The following is a 17,200-nucleotide window of genomic DNA, read 5'->3' as shown; positions in this document are numbered from 1 at the left end:
TTGCATTGACTTGGATTGTTTTCCCTTGAGTACAGGAGATTATTGTGTAAATTAATCAAGGTTCTTAAAATGTTTACACTATCTGATAGGTTGGCTATAGGTAATCTATTTCTTCTGGTAATGAAATCTATAACAAGGTAATTATAAAATTAGAGGTAGGCCGCTCAGAAGCAAATTCAGGAAGCACATCTTCACGCGAAGTTTTGTAGAAATTTAGAAGTTTACCCGCAGAAAGACTCTGTGCTGGGGGACAATAGGAGATTTCGAGAGAGGGATTGAAAAGTTTTGTTAGGTCAGCGTATCAAATGATTAGGCACAAACCGGGTAAACCGAGTTGAGGTTCAGACCAACTATGATCTCATTCCATAGAGAAGGCTCGAGGGGCTGAATGGCCGGCTCCTGGTTACCATGTTCTAAAATGTTTCTTTAAATTACGCACAAAGTAAACTAAATACCTGGAGTGGGGTCAGACATTTCTCACAGATTACATTTCTATAGATGGCTTCTTGCAAACACAAAGTCTCGCTGAATAATATTTTAATGGGTGAAATGCTGATGACCATGGCATTGTCCGGTACTGTTGAGATGGATGTGCCTGGTCTTCTAGAGTTTCACTGCTGCATAGAGGACGGAGTCCTCACCGAGGTTTTGGACGGTGTCTCGCTGACTCTGAAAGTAATGGTGCAAATGGTCAGAAATGCAATCGAACAACTACACTCTGGTAACAGTTCAGCGAAATTCTATCAGCTGATGCTCCAAGGCAGAAGCCGAAAAATGTCAAAAGCAGCGTTGTTGGAGTGAGCAGTATTAAACGGGGAATATTGCATTGCTCTAAAGGGTATTAACTGTCTGCTAACGGTTACATTTGCAGATGAAGTTTTCACCTCAGGTAATGCTGTTTGTTTAAAACAAGAAGGGACACTCGAGCAGCAGCAGGGCAACAGGACATGATCGAAACAGAGAGCGGGAGGAATTTTCTACTTGATCAGAGGTGCTGAAGGGTCGATAAGGGTTCGGCCACCGATCACTTTGACATCGATGGAAAGGGACATCAGTAAGGTGTAAAATGGGCGGCTGAATCCAGATCACTGTTTTAGGCCCACTCTAAGCCAAAAGTTCCAGCGCCTATCTCTGACAGCATCGGAAAATGAAGGGACAACTTAACTTTCCAGGTGGGATACTAGGATGTTGTGTGTAAGACGTGGAAACCGCATGTTGGTTCAGTGGGTGAAATAGAAAATGGTCTTGTTTATGTCAAAATGCTCTGCATATTCCAGACATTAACCAATTGTTAAACTGTAAATGCTGTACACTGCCTAGATTCGCTTGTACAGGAGTGTGTTTGCAGCTGCATTCGTGGTAATTGAACTCTGTAATTTCCCTTCAGTTCCTATAGCGGGCCCAAATCTACACCTCACCCCTCAAATATTATTGTTCTATTGCAAATACATTTGTTCAATCCGCTTAGAAAAATAGAGATCCGTTCATTATTCTGCATTGGACATCATTCTGTCGCCGTTTAAAGACATATTGAAGTGTGATCAAAAACATTTTTGTCCTCATGTATATTAATTACTGGACAAGGCAATTGTGATATTTCAAAAGAAGAAGAACTCTGAAGGCAACAAATATTTGGACACATCGTTCCAGGAGATGGAATGAGCGAGATAAAAGTCCACATCAATGGAAAAATAAAATCCCAGTGCATTTTTAACTTACAGCGTTTACTCTCGGCAATGTTTGCAGGTTAAGAACAGCATCTAAACAAAACAAAACACAATAACAAATGGATTGATGTTTAAATACTTAGAGCATTTCCCTCTTTTATTAAAGAGTTTTATTCCTATGGAGGTTTTGTTTAGCATCATATGGATGGGACACCATCTCCACACTCAATAGTGGGAACTAGCTGGCCATTGACAACTACCAATGGGTATTTGACTATCCACTAGGAAGTGAATGCACCTCCTATGCTGAGTTTCCCTTCTCAATTCCTCGGTTTCTCCAGGAAGTGGATGGGTTGGCTGAGGTTTCTCTCGACATGGGCAGTAGATTTTCACTGTATGACTTGATGTTTCTCGGATTATCGATGATGCAGCGATAGCTTGCCTAATCTAGAGTTGTCCTGTGATCTCAATGAGTGCTAAACTCTCGATTGTTGAATATTAATGCATTTTTATCCATGATAATAACTTTAGCTATTTGAATAAGGAAACACTTGATTCCGAAATATTTACATCATACAGGCATGTTGCTACCTCTCTACAAAATCTTACTTGCTGTTGTTAAAATGTTGTCATCCTTTTTGTTCAGTCTTTTCTCATTATAATAACCTATGTGATCCTTTATTCTGGAAACTTAATATGTAAATGTCTCACACTGTTGTTACACCATCTAACCACGGGTGGCACTACAACGCATTAAACGTTACTGGAGAAGAAGTTCGATGCTCCTCCTAACCCAATGTGTGAGCTTCACATCTTTGAAAGGGTTTTGCTATTTAACATTAAATAACAATAAAACGTGAAGTATTGTACAAAAGGGAAAGACGGCCAACATTGGAATTTAATTACATCTGTGTACCCCGGTCCAGTAATCCACTACCCTACAAGAGCAAAAAGTGGAAGGAGCGCACGTCAACCCATGCAGCCCACCAACCCACCCCTTCAACCACCGTCTGCCCCACCTTTGACAGAGCGTGTAGTCACCTGAGAACTAATTTTTAGTGTGGAAGCAAGTCATCCTCGGTTCCGACTGACACCCTAAGAAGATGACCCTGCAATGCTGCACTTGAAGACTCTACTTAGCCCGGACTCCACATGCCTATTGCACTGCGAATTCGATGAGCAATACCATACAAATCTTTTGTGCTCTTTATAAATCGCACTTCCGATTGTAATTAGTTGCTTCACAGTGCTCATGATAAATTCCTCTGCTTGATTCACTTGTAGAATCAAAATCTGCGACAGAAATTTGGCATACTGTAATTACATCTATCCACCAGTGGTGGCGTGGTGCAGCTTCTCAGCATGTTTGCAAAAACCTGTGATGCTATTACCGACTCCACTTGCTTCAGCAATTGCCATCTATTACACTACTGTACTGTAAATATATAAATATTTAAAACAATGCATGATCAGATTTCCTATTAGAAACAAATTAGCACAGTGGGTCGGAATGAAAAAGGGGTTTGTTTTACATCTATGTGCCGGGTCCAGCGACCTGTTTCCGACTATCCTCTCTGCATCTGTTGACTACACTCCCTCATCACTCCCTGTCTGAAAAATCACTTTCATTGAATGATGAAAATATATATTCAGAGTTTATTTTGATTCTTGGTCAGATTCACTAAATGATTCAGAATGATTGACAGTATATGTGATTCACAGTTGGTTTGCTAATACAATAAAATGTCTACAAAGGGTTACTAGAAATGTAACAATAATATTGTGTTCATTCCTTTTCGTTAACTGCAAGAAAAGCTAAATGCAAAGGAGAATTTTGGATGTACGAATACAAAACTGAACTTACATGTTAGGGTCTCACTGCTTTGGTCACCAGGAGGCGCTGTGTTCCTTAAAACAACATATATCGTCAATTAATCATTTTATTTTCGATGGCACAGATCATTAAATTCTTGATACAGGTATTGATTGGATTTCAGACATGGATCCCATGTTATATGTAGAAGTATCTCTCTGCCCACGTCCTGGAACATGTGTTTATCCAACTGTTCCCAAGCCAGGTTATTCCTTGTTACCCTGGAACTAATGATTAGTTTGACGTCTAGGGTGATTAATGAGGACCTATCTCCTGCTCTCACCATGTGGAGCGGCACCATTACATAGTTTGTGAATATTTCCTCCCGTTGGACAATCTTTTTGGCGAGCAGAATTTCCATTGGGCTAAAAATAAGAATTTGATGAAATCATCACAAACCGATTCGCGATATCGATTCAGTGAGCACAAAGAGGGATTTCATCTCTCATTGAGCTGTTGTTAATATGGGATCCCCAGATGAGAAAGGCTATAGTTTAATGAGATAATGAACAAAAACACATTTAAAGGGATGTAGTGCAGATGCAAACAAAATTACTGAAGTAAGTGAAAACTGCCTGGATTAGTGTTTGAATATGGTTGAGTTTGTGTGATTGTGTGTGTGTTTGAGTGTGTGTGTGTTTTATTATGATTGTGTGTTTGAGTGTGTGTATGTGTGTTTTAATATGTGTGTGTTTGAGTTTGAGTGTATGCTTTATTATGAGCGTGTATCTGTGTCTTTCACTGAACGTATGAGAAAATATATGTGTCCTTGTGTGTGAATATATGTGATTATGTATACCAGTCTGTGTATATGTATATGAATTTGTGAGTGTATGTATGTATATACGTCTAATTGCGTGTTGGAGTGTGTGCGTGAGTGTGAGTGGGGGAGCTTCTTTCTAATATGAAAAGGAAGTGAAGTATACAGGGTACAATTATTCCTGAACATCTGCATCTGAGTTTTATCTTGGCCAGGTGTGGTTGTAATTGACACTTCAACAGTCAATGATCTCACCTGATTTCTCTGCTGCTTCTCCACTTCCCTGAGAAGAAAATGTAAGTGTTAGAAATCTGAGCCAAATAATGGTTTACAAAATAGGAATAAGAGTAGAGTCAATGAGCTGAAAAGGTCTTTTGGACACAGAAACCTGTGCCCCAGCACCATAACTGTCCCGACACAACCACCCAATGTTTTATGAAGGAACCCGAAGGGGGTACTTTTAAATTAACCCACCGGTGGGAAACGGTCGAATTCAGGCAGGATTTCCATTGTACACAGCGCCCATCTCCTGCTCCGCTAAACTATAATTTCATTCCATGCTGTGTTGCAGATTTTCCTCCTCCATACTCATGTACTACCCTAACCACCTCCACAACATCACCTCTCAGCCGTCTCCTTCCAGACTAAGAATACCGAGTTTTTCGATTCATTCGTTACAATGTGACACTGTGGGTTGGAATTCCACTTGACTGGTAAAGGAAAATGGGCGGTATCGCTCACTCTGCATGTTCTACACCCCACAGGACATTCAGTTCCATACATGGGGAATACCATAGGTGGCAAATGCGATATCATCCATCTTGCACGATCAAGTAAGACACATTTGTACCCCAGTAATGCAGTTGCTCAAAATTAGCAGTAGCGTTGAGCCGCCCATTCTACGTTAAAATCTATATTCTATTGAAATCAATGATACTAAATATCGGATGGAGCAAATAACAGGCGGCTATTTAAAATACTCCCGTTATGTGCTTCCACCAAAGACGCATTTCTACCCAGGACCCTTTCTGCTTCGACCCTCGCTATTTCGCCTGTCAGTCTACGATTTCCAAATATTTACAGTCCGAGCTTATGGGTGAAGTGGGAGATGGTTGGAGGAGGTTGTCAGTACTGTGTTCATGGAGAGGCGGCAGTAAGCATGGTCTGCGTGTCTGTAATGAACGGATAATGCATGTTGATTAACCCACCTTTCTTCCAGAAGCACACACCCAAAAGAACAAAGATGAGAATCAGACCCACAGCAGAGCCAACACCAGCCTCCAGCGCAAAGGATTTATCTAAGTGAGGTAAAGGGACACAGCGTAACCAAGTTAAACAACAGTTTCTACAAAAAATAGATAATCTGCAGCTTAACAGAAGCCACCGATAGGCAGTGGATCCGGAGTGAATTCCAAAGCAGAAAAAACACATAAGAAATTAAAAGGTTGATATAATATCATAGAATTGCACAGAAAAGAATGAGTCCATTTGGCCCATCGTGCCTGTGAAAGAGCTATACAAATAGTATCACACCTCTGCTCATTCCCCACAGCCCTGCATTTTGTTCTCACTTTCAAGTATATATCCGATTCCCTTTGGAATGTTACTATTTAATCTGCTTCCACCTCACTTTCAGGCAGTGCATTCCAGATTACAACAACTCGCTTGTTTATTTAATAATTTTATCTCACCTCTGTGTTTTGCCAGTGATCTTTAATCTGTGCCCTGTGGTTATCGACCCTACTGCCAGTAGAATCAGTTTCTCCTTATCTGCTCTATCGTAAACCCTCATAATTTTGAACCATTCTATTACATCTCCCCTTAACATTCTCTGCTCTAAGGAGAACGACCTCAGATTCCCTTGTCTCTTCACATAAAATGGCATAGCATTTCCAACACTCGCGATACTTAATGTTAGCGGTTCCTTGGATTTTCACTGTTTCGAAAACGTGCCTCAGATGTTCAAAGTCGTTCTCTCCTCTGTTTTTTATAATAAATGAGCCGCATTAAATCAGTGCTGCAATATCAGCGAATCAGTAATAAAGTCGGCGGGGGTTTGGCATGCAGTTGACGTCACAATGCATTGGGAGAACATGACGCAGCACGAAGCTGATTCTCATTGTTCGATTGATTAGTTGCCTCGTTCATTCTTTGATTCTTTCATTGGATATTAACCGTGTTCTGGGACAAAGCGACTGTTCCCAGCTGGCGGCAAAAATATAACAGATTGCACGTAAATTAGTCAGTTTCATTCTGTAAGTTTCATTCTGGTCATTGGGTCAAAACTGCGCATGCGAGGAGAGAATGAGTTGAGCTAATTTTTTAGGCGCGGAGCTTTGTCACAACATCCTGCTCTCTCCACAGACGCCGACTGAACTGTTGTATATTTCAAACAGCAGATTGTTTGTTTTGCTTATTGCTTACCAGGTTAAAATGACCTTTTGTTAAAGTCGGTAACGTGAATATTTTTTTTTCTCAGCTTCCCTAGGGTTAATCTTGCACTATTATAGAATCGATGAGGAACTACAGGAGAAAGCGAGTGAATCAAACTTTTAATCGGAGTTGGAGAAGTAAAACCATCCAATGGTTAGCGCTTTAGTTCTGCCATCAGTCACGCAGTAAGTAGCAAACACTTAATGGAATAAGAGTCAAAGGGTATTCGGGCACTGGCGTAAAAGTGGGCAATGTCACATCGTCCACCTGTTCAGTCTTGTATGGCGGGGTGTAAAGTGGGCAGCCTATGAGTCAACATCCAATAAGAATTTTAACATATTGATGTCATTTACATGCCAGTTTTAATCCTTAAACAGAACAACTTATGCACACTAACTATGATGCAAGCACCCCTTGTGCTGGGGTCCGATAAATACAGTGACTCTGTGAATCTCACTCACCTCCTACAGTTATATGTACAGGGTCACTCAGAGCCGATGTTAGCCGCCTTCCGCTCACATCCGCTTTGTACAGGCAGGTGTAACTTCCTCCATCGGAATGACCTATATTACTGATGATGAAGGTGAGAGAATTACACCCTGCAGCAGCATGCTGGACATCCGAGTGATTCGTTTCTCCATGTCTGTATAAGTAAAATGTGATGCCAGGAAGCTCCCATGGGCTTGTACAGTTAAAGGTGACTTCTCCACCCTTCACAAGAACATTGGAATCCATTGATATATTTGGTTTGGGTAGACCTGTAATTCGAAAGGAACAAGTAGTGACCATCGATTCAAAATGCAATATAGACTTATTCTTGAGAACCAAAATATGAATGAGCTGGGCTTGTGTACACAGGGGATAACTGAAACGTTTGGAGAAGACAAGACAGTCGAAAATATAGTGAGCAGTGAGGATGATATCAACACACATCAAGGGGACATGATTCTGCTATTCCCATTTATACTTCCTCTAGACCCAGCTTTTGTTTCTTTACTGGTCCCATACCATCTCCTTTTGCATTGTACAATCAGACCTACTGTAATTTAATCTTTCCTGCCTTCCAACCTAACACAGACCTTCCCATTTGATCTTTCCTCCCTTCCCCCATTTCACTGCCTCTGCATTTGCTTAAAATGTTTTATAACTCTAAGTTTTCCAGTTCTGAGGAAAGATCATCGATGTGAAACGTTAACACTGTTTCTCTCTCTACAGAGGCTGCCTGGCCTGCTGAGTATTTACAGCATGTTCTGTTTTTATTTCAGGATTACATAGAGAGACTGGTGAAATTGAGAGAAACATGGCAGATGAAATCTAATGCAGATAAGTGTGAAGTGACACAATTTCGTAGAAAGAATTAAGAGGGAATGTTTAAACGAAATTGTACAATTTCAAACGTGGTGCAGGAACAGAGGGACCTGGGGTGCACATGCACAAGTCTTTGAATGTGGCGGGATAGGCTGAGGTTACATTTAAAGAAAAGCTGTATCAAACAGAGGCTTAGACTACAAAGTCAAAGAAGATATGCTAAAGCTGTAGGAATCACTGGTTAGACGCCATGTAGGAATACTGTGTCCCAGAATAGGGCACTACACTTTAGGAAGGATGTCAATGCCTTACAGATGGTGTAGAGGAGATTTACCAGAATGGTTCCAGGGAAGAGGGATTTCAGTTATATTGAGAGACTGGAGAAGCTGTGATTGACTCGTCAGAGCAGAGAAGGTTGAGTAGAGATTTAATAGAGGTGATCAAAATCATGAAGCGTTTAGATAGATTAAATAAGGAGAACGTTTTTCCAGTGACAGCAAGGTAGGTAACCAGGGGACGCAGGTCTGATTGGACAAATCAAACTTCCTCTCCCCCTTCTCTGCTCTAAGGAGAACTACCCCAGCTTCTCTACTCTATCCACGTAACTGAGGTCCGTCCTCCCTGGAATCGTCCTCGTAAATCTTCTCTGCCCTTCTCTAAGGCCTTCCAACCCTTCCTAGAGTGCGGTGCCCAGAATTAGACCCAATGCTCCAGTTGAGGCCGAACAAGTGTATATAAATGTTTATTATGACATCCTTGCTTTTGTACTTTATGCTGCTATTTAAGAAGTTCAGGATCCCGTATGCTTGTATAACCGTTTTGTCAACCTGCCCTGCCACCTTCAGCAATGTGTGCACAAATACCTCCAGGTTTCTCTGGTTACACATACACTTTAGCGTTGTAGATTTTAGTTTTTATTGTCTCTCCTCGTTCTTCGTACCAAATATATCATGTCACACTCTTCCACGTTGATATATTTCGTATTGTTACTGCATCTGTGGTAAATGAATGTAAAGAACAACAGAAATGGATTTCTGCATGTTCTTGTGCCATGAAAGGCTGGTAACTCAATAACGATTGTGACGTGTTTAATTGAAATGTTCGTATCGGCAATTGAGATTCGACAAAAAGGGAACTGATGGTTTCAAAAAGAAAATAAATCAGTTGGGGATCTTGTTCCAAAATCTGGGCTTATCGCTGAAATTACCATCTTTGATACCAGGAGAAGATATTTTCCTTTGAAATTCACATTTCTGCAAACTTAGTCGAGCCATAACCTGAATAAAAAGAGTGAACAACTCCCATAAACTGTGTGGATTTACATTTCACATCAGGCAGTGCAGAGTTGCTGGGCTGTAGGATGTGGGCTTCGCTGGCAAGGCTGGCATTTAGTGCCCGAACCCAGTAGCCCTTGAGAAGATGATGGTCAGTCTTCTTCTTTAACCCATTTATGCTCCCACAATGCTGTTCGGTATGGACTTCCAAGATTTTGAGCGAGCGACGATGAAGGAACGCCAAATATATTTCCAAGTCAGGATGGTGTGTGACTTGGAGGTGGAACTAGGAGATTATGCTGTTCAGATGCTACGACTGCCATCGTCCTTTTTTATGATGGAAGTCGAGGGATTTCGAGGTGCAGACGAAATCCATTGAGTGATATGAAACCTTAAATGTACTTAAGTTAAAATATTTTGCGTATCAGGATGTTTTTGTAAATCTCATTCCGCTGTTTCGGTTATCTGACTGAGAATCTGTAATCTGACAAGGCCACCCACACTGGCGGTGCCTCGTGAGGTGACCATACATTCAGTGGAGTTAAAACTTTGGCAGGAAGAAGCCATTTGACGTTAAACATTCCACTGTGGTAGTTCCAGACATTTAGTGAGTAAAATTGGAAATCAGGGTCAGATTTTGCGTGATTTTAAGAAATAGCCGGCCGCCCCCTGTCAGAATGTGTTGTCTTCACATCGCTAAATATCCAATCTCTCAGCTCCATCAAACAGCATTCCCTCAGTACTCAGTCACAGGGACAATGGTAAACTAGCACGATATTAGATTCCATTTAAGTCAATGGAGGGTATAATTGGGCGGAGAGTAAAATGGAAGGTCGATCCCTATCCGCCTCTTTTCCACCTGGAGGATGTGGTTAAAGTTACCCTCCAAGTGTCGCCATGGACTGTGAGCTCATGTTTTTCGTCGGGATTGAATGCACAACATTCAGACGCAATGGAGTATAAATTCGTCTTGTACACTAGCCTAAAGCAGGCGATAGCTCAACATCAGCACGTTTTACACATCGCCGGATTTCCATTTCAATTGCCTGCAATGGAATCAGAAATCTGTCGGGTGTGAATCGGGCGGCTGTTTCGCTTTCGCCTGTTTTACGCTAATTCCCGTGAGGAATGTCACAGTATCTCCAGTAATGCCCTTTGCGGTGAGCAGGTGCACAGCGAGTGATTGCAGGGCATGTTACATGAATCCTGTCAAGAGTTGAGGAATCAGATTAAAACCTAGCCCCACTATGTATGAAAGGAGGGAGAGAGGAAACGAGGAACTACAGGCCAGTTAGCCTGACATCAGTAGTAGGGAAATAGTTCGAATCTGTTATTGAGGAAATGGTAATAGGTCACTCAGAAAATACAAATAGCATTGACAGAGTCAACACGGATTTATGAAAGTGAAATCATGTATGACAAATCTGGTGGAGTTTTTTGAAGTTGTAAATGGCAGAATTGATAAGGGGGAATCAGTGGAGGTGGTGTATTTGAATTTTCAGAAGGCATTCGATAAGGTGCCAAACACGAGGTTACTAAACAGAATTAGGGCTCATGGGATTGGGGATAATATATTTGCATGTATTGAGGATTGGTTAACGGACAGAAAACAGAGAGTTGCAATAAAAGATTCATTTTCGGGTTGGCAGGCTGTAACAAGTGGGGTTATGTAAGGATCTTTGCTTGGGCCTCAGCTTTTCACAATCTACATCAATGGTTTGGATTAGGGGACCAATTGTAATATATTCAAGTTTGCTGATGATACAGAGCTGGTGCAACTTAAGGTGTGAGGAGAATGCAAGAAGGCTTCCAGGTGATATAGACAGGCAAAGTGAGTGGGCAGGGACAGGGCAAATGGAACAGAATGTGGAGAAGTGTGAGTCGAGATCCAAGGTCCACAGTCTCAGGTTAAGGTTTCGGCCATTTAGGAATGAGATGAGGAGAAATTTTTACACTGACTGGATGATAAATCTTTGGAATTCAGTACCCCATGGGGCTGTGAAGGCTCAGTCGTTGAGTATATTCAAGACAGAGGTAGATAGATTTTTGAATATTAAGGGAATCAAGGGATATGTGGATAGTGCAGGACAGTGGAGATGCTGTAGAAGATTGCGAATGATCCTACTGAATGGCAGAGCAAGCTTGAAGGGCCAAATGGCCTTTCCTGCTCCTGTGTCTTATATCCTTATGTTCTTAAAACCAATTCTGTTTTATTCCTCTCTCCAAATATTAAACCATTAATTCAGTTACAGTGATAGAAGCATGATTTTATAAACATACAAAGAGTGCTGGAAAAATACTAAAATCCTCTGCTCCCTGTCACTCACCTGCTACAGTGACCATCACAGACTCACTGTGCTGAGTTTCTAACCACCTTCCATTGACGAAGGTCCCATATTTGCACTGGTACCGCCCTCCTTGGTCAGTACTGTTAACCGGGATTGTTAAAATGTTGTCCTTTCTGACCATTTCATCAGATTGCAGGTATTGATTATCTTTGTATAAGTAGAACGATTTGTCTCGATAATCACCGGTCACATTGCAGGTAATGGTGATCGCCTCTCCTACTACATACACCCCACTCGGTTGATCAAGTGATATCATTGGTGTAGTTAGCGGATCTGTGGTAAAATAAATATAAAGTACAGTTAGAAATGGATCTGCGGATTTCCACGTGCAGTGCAAGGTTGGGAACTCATTGATGATTGTGCGGTGTTGAAGCACAGTTTCCCATCGGATACAGAGATTCCGCAATAGGGGAGTTCGGGAATTGATTATAAAAAAAGATTGACTTGCATTTCTCTAGCGCCATGCATAACCATGGGACGTCCCAAAGCAGTTTACAGCCAATTTAGTAATCTTGAAGTGTATTCGCTGTTGTTATGTGGGAAATCAAATGGTGGTGCCAAAGAACCAAAATCCGCTCAAGTTCTCGGTCCAAAGTCCGGTTTCAGGCCAGAGATTTTACTCGGGGATGCGAGCGGAACAAGGAAATGGTTGCTTTGAAATGCCCAGTGCTGTTACTTTAGCAAGGTGAAGATGAGATCAGAGAGAGTGAAAGTCTTCATTATTCCCATAGCAGCGACTGGTACCACTGCAAGTATGATACCCCCGCCAACAGAAGGCAGTGAGCAACCAATCTAAGCGAGGCTTTGAGTGTCACACTTTTGAAATAATTTAGCCGTTTTTGCGAGCACACAATTATTTTTATATATACCATTGTGGTTGTCGCTGGCATGTCCAGCAACTACTGTCAATCCCTAGTTTCCCCTCCAGAAGGTGTGGGTGGCCTTCTAATTGAACCTTAGTGAGGCCAGTGTGGTCAAAGTGCACAACAATGTAATGAATTGTAAGGGTTGGACGTACCAACGATGAAGGAACAGCAATATATGTCCAAGTCAGGATGGTGTGTGACTTGGAGGGGAACTTTTCGGCGGTGATGTTCCCATGTACCTGCTGCCCTTGTCCTTCTAGGAGGAATAGAACGCTGGTTTGGGAGGAGCAGCCGCAGAAGCCTTGGTGACTTGCTGCAGTGCATATTGTAGATGGGAAACACTGCAGCGACTTTGCGCCGGTGGTGGACAGAGTGAATGTTTAATGTGCTGCATGATTTGCCAATCAAGTAAGCTGCGTTGTCTTGGATTGTGTCACGCTTCCTGATTTGCAGCTGCTCTCACCCAGAGATGTGGAGAGTATTCAATCACACTCTGGAGTTGTGCAAGGAGATGGTGGAAAGGCTTTGTGGAGTCAGGAGGTGAGACACTCGCCGCAGAATTCCCTGCCTCAGACCTGCTCTAGTAGCCACTGTGTTTATTTGAAGGTGAATTTGGAGTGGATGTTGTTCCCATGCACCTGCTGCCCTTGTCCTTCTGGCTGGTGGAGGTCCCGTGTAAGTGAAATGCTGACGAAATGCAATGAAGAGAGAGATATGGAAACCAACAAAGTAATTCGATTAAAATATCACACATAATAGGATCATTTTGAAAGTCTTGGCACGCAGATTCTGTTCTCGGACAGAGAAACCTGTAATCTGTTATGGCCAGCCCATCTGGAAAGCTTCTTGAGCTGACACTACACTCAGTGGAGTTAAATCCCACACGCTGTGCTTTCATTGTGGCAATAAAATTTAAAGTTTAAACATGAAGTGGGACATTTTTTTGGAGGCGGATCCTTGATCATAGTGTTTATGATTCGATTTTATACACATCATTAAATGGAAAGCTTTATCAGGCAGGGCTGAAAACGGGCGGCCGAATCGCTAGCGCCCGTTTTGAGCTACCGCCCGTGACGAATTTCATCGCCTTATCTCCAGTAATGCCCTTTGTCGGTAATGGATTCACATCAATTGAACACAGGTCCAGAATTACATGAATCCTTTCGAGAATTGATCAATAGGTTCAAAACCCATTCGGTTTCTTCCTCTATCCTAATATTAAAACATTCATGTTGTTCCAATGATTAAAGCATGATTTTATAAAAATTCCAAGAGCTTGATAAAATCATACAAAATCCATTGATCCCTGTCACTCACCTGCTACAGTGACCGTCACAGACTCGCTACGATGAGATTCTAACCGTCTTCCCTTGACAGAGGTTTTATAGTGGCACTGGTACCGCCCTCCCTGGCCTTTACTGGTAACTGGGATTTTTCCAATGTTGTCCTTTCTGATATTTTGATAGGATTGCAGATATTGATTATCTTTGTAAAAGTAGAACAATTTATCTCGATAATCTTCAGTCAAGGTGCAGGAAATGGTGACCGTCTCTCCTACTACATACACCCCACTCGGTTGATCAAGAGTTATCACTGGTGTTGTTAGCGGAGCTGTGGTGAAATAAATAGAAAGTACAATTAGAAATGCATCTGGGGATTTTCATGTAAAGTGCAAGGTTGGGATCTCAATGATGATTGTGCGGTGCTGAAGCACAGTTTCACATCGGATACAGAGATTCCACAAAAGGAGAGTTGGGGATTCGATTATGAAGAAAAAAAGACTTGCATTTTTCTAGCGCCTTTCATGATCTTGGAACGTTCCAAAGCAATTTACAGCCAATTTAGTAATTTTAAAGTATTTTCGCTGTTGTAATGTAGGAAATCAAATGGCGGTGCGAAAGAACCTAAATCAGCTTCAGTTCGCTCTCCAAAGTTCGGTTTTAGGCCGGAGATTTTACTCTGGGGAACAAGCGAAAAAACAAAAAGGTTCCTTTGAAAAGCCCACTGCTGCTAATTTAGCCCAAGTGAAGATGAGATCAGAGAGAGTAAAAGTCTCCATTATTCCCATAACAGCGACCGGCAGCAGTGCAAGTAAGACACCTCCGCCAACGGAAGGCAGAGAGCAACCAAAATCAGCGAGGCTTTGATAGTCACTCATTTCAAATAATTAAGCCGTTTCTGTGAGCACGCAATTATTGTTATCTTTACCGTTGTGGTTGTCACTGGCGTGGCCAACAACTACTGTCAATCCTAGTTTCCCCTTCAGAAGGTGTGGGTGGTTTTCTAATTGAACCTTAGCGAGGCCGGTGTGGTCAAAGTGCAAAACAATGTCGTGAGTTCAAATTTTTTACCTACCGACGATGAAAGAACAGCGATATATACCCAAGTCAGGCTGATTTGTGACTTGGAGGTGAACTTGGAGGTGGTGGTGTTCCCATGCGCCTCCTGCACTTATCCTTCTAGGTGGGAGAGGTTGCAGGTTTGGGAGGTGCTGCCGAAGAAGTCTTGGTGACTTGCTGCAGTGCAACTTGTAGATGGTAAACACTGCAGCCACTTTGTGCCGGTGGTGGATAGAGTGACTGTTTAAAGTGCTGCATAATTTGCCAATCAAGTGACCTGCTTTGTCTTGGATTGTGTCACGCTTCCTGAGTTGCAGCTGCTCTCATCCAGAGATGTGGAGAGTATTCAATCCCACTCTTGACTTGTGCAAAGAGATGGTGGAAAGGCTTTGTGGAGTCAGGAGGTGAGACACTCGCCACAGAATTCCCTGCCTCCGACCAGCTCTATGAGTCACAGTGTTTATGTGGAGGTGAATTTGGAGTGGATGTTGCTCCCATGAGTCTGCTGCCCTTGTCGTTCTGGCTGGTGAAGGTCCCGTGGAATTGAAATACTATCGAAATGCAATGCAGGGAGAGAGATGGAAACCCACGGGGAAATTAGATTAAAATATCGTGCATATCAAGATATTATTGAAAATCTCAGCACGCAGATTCTCCTGTCAGCTTGCAGAGCTTCTTGAGATGACAGTACACTCAGTGGGGTTAAATCCCTGGCGCCGTGCTGTCATTGTGGCACTAATCGTTGATAGTACGAACCTCTAGTGATAAACATTTTCTTAGGCGGATCCTTGAATCAGGCGGCCGCAATTTGATTTTGTACACATAATTAAATGGAAAACATAATCAGGCGGGTCATAAAACGAGCGGCAAATCGCTATCGCCCATGTAATGCTACCGCAGGCCATATGTTTCATTCTCCTATATTGTCATTATGTGAGAGACAAGCAGTGATATCCGATTGTATTACAGTGAAAAAATTGATTCTTACCCATTACCGTTACCTCCACGGTATCACTTCGGTCTGAGGTTATCTGCCGCTCTGACATTGTTTCCTTATACACACAGGAGTAATCTTCTCTTGCTTTTAATCAGGTCCCGAACTCCACTTTTGTGGAATCTCAGTCCCCAATGAAAGGACTTCCCTCCAACGTAGCACAATCACTTTTGAGTGAACAAATGACATGAACAACCGCAGATCTATTTCTAATTGTGCTTTCCGTTAATTTTACCTCAGATCCGCTAACAAAGCCAGTGATGTCTCTTGAACAACCGAGTGGGGTGTATGTAGTAGGAGAGAGGGTCACCATTACCTGCACTGTGACCGGAGATTATCGCAATAAAGCCTTCTACTTTGACAGAGATGGCCCAATGCTGTCCTCTAGCCCAATCGTAACAAAGGGCAACATTGCAACATTCCTGATTACACAGCGTAACCAAAGAGGGCGGTACCAATGCCAATATGGAATCTCCTTCAATGGAAGGCAATTATTTTCCCCGCTGAGTGAGGCTATTACGCTGACAATAGTAGGTGAGTAACAGGGGGCAGAGTTTATTAATATGTCTATGCAACATGCTTGGTATTTTCAAAAATCCATGTGTTATTCACAATACCAAAATGAAATGTTTAACGTTAGGAGAAAGGAATAAAAGCGAATGGCCTTTGATCTCATTGCTCAAAGCTTGACAGGATCCGTGTAACAATGGCCCTGAATACACCGCTGTGCTTCTACTGTTATTAACAGCAATACTGAGATATTGCACCTGAAATTTGTCTCGGGTGGAGGAGCAAAAAAGACGAAAGTGAATCGGCTGCACGTTTTTACGCTATCCGATTCCATTGTGTGTGATATTAAACCTACTCGCTCAGCAGAAAACTGGCCGGTGGTCATTTACATTGTCCTGGCTATATCCAGCTCACAGCTTACAGCTCATGGTGGGCAATTGTGAGCAAATCCACCAAGCGGGAAAGAGCTTGTTTCGGGCCGGTTTCACGATTTACACTCCGCCCGATTTTACCATTAATTCACTTCAGTACAACGTAAAATCGGGTCGGCTGATTGGGTCACAACCTTTCGGAAATTACTTTCATTTGACTTCAAGGAGAGTATAATAGTGTGGGGTGAAAAGCGGATTGCAGAACCGTTCACGCCCGGCGGGATATTGATTTCTTGTTATCCTCACAGCTCATCCTCACAAACCATTAATATCACTTAACCTTCTGGATCAAATATTTGTGAGAGGGGAGATGGTCAGAGTTACCTGTAGAGCCCGATCTCCATATTCAGGGAGCATGTTCTATTTGTACAGAGGAGGGCAAAATAATCCAATCAAA

General features: G+C 42.3%; 1 long non-coding RNA gene across 1 annotated transcript; it reads right to left on the bottom strand.

Annotated features, from left to right (window-relative positions):
• Window positions 1-407: 407 nt before the first annotated feature.
• Window positions 408-3,723, bottom strand: LOC147087249 (uncharacterized). Its single transcript, XR_015075604.1, has 3 exons — window positions 3,532-3,723; window positions 1,720-1,760; window positions 408-669 (listed from the first exon to the last, which is right to left on the bottom strand). It is a non-coding gene; the product is annotated as an uncharacterized LOC147087249 (long non-coding RNA).
• Window positions 3,724-17,200: the final 13,477 nt, after the last annotated feature.

This window comes from Somniosus microcephalus, unplaced genomic scaffold (genome assembly GCF_052327205.1).
Source record: "Somniosus microcephalus isolate GS21.2 unplaced genomic scaffold, FLI_Smic_1.0 unresolved_chr6, whole genome shotgun sequence".
NCBI classification, from domain to species: Eukaryota; Metazoa; Chordata; class Chondrichthyes; order Squaliformes; family Somniosidae; genus Somniosus; species Somniosus microcephalus.
Note: the sequence above shows the minus strand (reverse complement) of the source record. Positions and strands in the feature narration are given on the sequence as shown.